Genomic DNA, 3,415 nt, shown 5'->3' with positions numbered 1-3,415 from the left:
TGTATGTGTGATTGATTAAATCATCGGCCATTGATGACTGAACTCAATCTCCAGACTTTCTCCCCTCTCCAGAGGTCAGGAGGTGGCACTGAAATTTCTAACCCTTTCATCACTTGGTTGGTTCTCCTGGTTACCAGCATTGCCACAAGTTTTGTGGCAATTTTTAGGGGATTTCCATAAGTCCCATCACTAATATAAATTCAGTTGTGTTACAAGGGGCTTATTATGAATAACAAGACACCCATTTCACCTTTATAGCTCTGAAGCTACTTTTGGAACTGAGAACAAAAGGTCAGATATTATAACTAAAGATGCTCTTATGAATTAGGAAATTCCAAGGGTTTTGGGAGCTCTGAGTCAGGAATCCATTTTTTGTAGGTATCTCTCCTGTGTATAAGAGATATACATGTTATTAAACATGTTTGTTTTTATCTTGTCTTTGATTTTATTTGTTCTTTATTACTTTTAATCTTTTATTATAGGTAGGGGTTGGTGTCAGCCAAGAACCTACAGGGTAAAAGAAAAATATTTTTTCCTCTCCTACATGGTAGATTAGAATCAGTGTAGTCTTCTCTCTCTGGTGCCCTTATTTTAGTCACTTTTTTAATTCTGTCACTGGCACTCCCATTGTTAAATGACACATTGTTAAACTTCCTCTCAAAGAAAAAAAAATCAAGGGCTTCATTACTTAGCTTAAAATGTCATACCCAATAATCAAATGGTAGTATTGCATAGTCAATTCAGTACATGTTTGGGAATCAGACAGATCTGAGATCTAGAGCCAATGGATAGAGATTTGAATTCAAGTTTTGCTGAAAAGAAATGACTTAACTCTCCACCCCAGATCTTCATCAGCATAAAGATGGTCTCTTGAGGCAGTGAGAGGACCTATAAGATGTCAAATACAGTACCTAGCACAGAGTAGGTGTTCAATAGACCTATGTAAAGCAATGATTTGTGTGATGTGTATGAAACCCATAACATAGGGTAATATAGTGAACTCTGGGTTGGAAATCCATCTCTGTCATTTATTAGCTATGTGAACTTGGTCATATACCTTAGCTTCTCCATGCTATAGTTTTTCTATCTAGAAAAATAAGAATCATAATAGTAAGTACCTCTTAGCATTGTTATAAAAATTAAACAAATTATTTTTGTTAAAGTATTTAAACAAAGCCTCTCACATAGAAATCTTTTTTTTCTTTCTTGCTGAAAAATATAGAACGCTTCACAAATTTGTAGATCATCCTTGTGCAAGGGCCATGCTAATCTTCTCTGTATTGTTCTAATTTTAGTATACGTGCTGCCAAAGGGAGCACTAAAATAGTTTTGTTATTTTACATGTTCAATTGCTTACATTTCAAAGTTCCAGTTTTTAGCTTAATGATTACCTTACATTGGAAATATTTCGAGTGTTTTCTTCCATCGAGGATGCCTTTTTTCATTTAAACCGAAAGTCGAGAGATGCCCAGTGAGAAGACAAATGAGTTCTCGGGGCCTATTTTCCTAATGATTGATCTTTTAGTCCCAGGAAAGTGTCAATGCAATCAAAACTGTTTAAAAAGTTTCTGCATACTTGATTGGAAGAACAAGAAAACCTTTCCTAAGGCTTCCAGATAGGCTTATCTATGAGAAACTAAGACCAAGCTTGGCTAGTGAGGAGAAAGTCTAATAGGGACCAGAGAATGATGCTGAACTAACTCATACTGTATGTTAAACACATAGCAAAGCACTTAGGAGTTGGTTAAGGCAGGGAAACATGAATAGGTTTATCAGTGGGGTCTATATGTGACGAACATCTTTGAATATACATAAGAAAAAAACAAGATGAAACGATATGTTTCTTTGGTGTCCCCTGAATGGTATGTGTAACAGCAAAGAGGTGAGGGTAATATGGTCTCACTCTGCCCCATATTAATGCAAGAATTGCTGTAAATGGTAAAATCACTGCCCCAGAGACAGAGGACATATATTTGAGTGTCAGTGCGGGCATTTCTTATTGCATTAAACTTACATATGTAAAAAGACAACTATAACAATTTCTCTGCTTACTTCATAGGACGTTAGAGAATACCATAATTGATGCAAAATAAAATAATATATATAAGAAACAATGTTTTATTTAAACGTAAATTATTCTAAATCCTTTTGGGTTCATTTTCTAAATAAATAATAACGTAAAAAATGATAGATATATTTGCTAACTGAATGCATTTCTATACTTCTTCCTACTGCAAAATTATATACTGCTGAAAGCATTGAAAACACAGAATATTGCTAACAAAAAACCAAAATGAAACAAAAAAACAAAAGTCTGTATCTGACATTCTATCATAATTATATATGTATATAATTATGTGAGTCAATTTTAAAAAATAATCTCTTTTAAATAGATAGATCTGATAGATGATAGATAGATAGATAGATAGATAGATAGATAGATAGATAATAGATAGATAGATAGATAGATAGATAGATAGATAGATGATAGATAGATAGATAGATAGATAGATAGATAGATAGATAATAGAGTTTTGTTTTTTTTCTCTTGGCTCTGATTTTCTAGAGAACCCCAGGGGAACACAAGGGCTTGCTGAGAGATAGCCAGGCTGAGGTGGAAGGCCATCCACACATAAGAACTCCCTGAGTTGGGAGGGCAAGTAACCAGAAGACTTTGAGTGTTGTCATTATACATTGACATGCCAATGCAAATGTCCAGTAAAAGTGCTGCACACAAGTATACTTTGCAGGTATGGTGATTTTAGGATGTTTATTTAAAATTAGATAGTGCAATGTTCCATGTCTAGGTTGGGTTTGGGTAGAGAGTAGAACTCAGATACAAACTGGATTTATGAGTTCAGAGTTTGGAAAGACAAGAAGACAGGAACATCTAGGATACCATGAAAAGTTAATCTGTAACATCCTGTAACATTCTCAGAAATGTTGGGAAGGTTTCCAATCTCTTGTCGTGTGATCCTTAATTTTGTGTATCAATCTGACCTGTCTGTGGGTTGCCCAAATATATGGTTAAACATCATTTCTGAGTGTGAAGGTGTTTCTGAAAGAGATTAGCATTTGAATCAATCAACTCAGTGAAGCAGATTGCCCTCCTTGATGTTAGGTAAAATTCAATTCATTGAGGGCCTGAACCAATCAAAAACCAGAGGAAAGGAGAATTCGCTCTTTTTCTCTGCTGATTTGAGCTGGAAATCAGTTTTCTCCTGCCCTTAGACTTGAACTGAGACTTACTCAGTTGGCTCCCCTGGTTCTTAGGACTTCAGACTCAGATGGTTCTACACCACCGGCCTTCCTAGGTCTGCAGTTTGCAAATGGCATATCTTGGGTCTTTTCAGCCTATATAATACACAAGCCAATTCTTAGTAATTAATTTCTTTTTTTAATGTACATATACACA

General features: G+C 35.1%; 1 non-coding gene across 1 annotated transcript; it reads right to left on the bottom strand.

Moving 5' to 3' along the window:
- Positions 1 to 1,212: 1,212 nt before the first annotated feature.
- Positions 1,213 to 1,319, bottom strand: LOC120589961 (U6 spliceosomal RNA). Its single transcript, XR_005649593.1, has one exon. It is a non-coding gene; the product is annotated as a U6 spliceosomal RNA (small nuclear RNA).
- Positions 1,320 to 3,415: the final 2,096 nt, after the last annotated feature.

Source organism: Pteropus medius, unplaced genomic scaffold, assembly GCF_902729225.1.
Source record: "Pteropus medius unplaced genomic scaffold, Ma_sr-lr_union100, whole genome shotgun sequence".
Taxonomy (NCBI): domain Eukaryota; kingdom Metazoa; phylum Chordata; class Mammalia; order Chiroptera; family Pteropodidae; genus Pteropus; species Pteropus medius.
The sequence above is the reverse complement of the archived record's forward strand: the minus strand, read 5'-3'. Positions and strand labels throughout refer to the sequence as shown.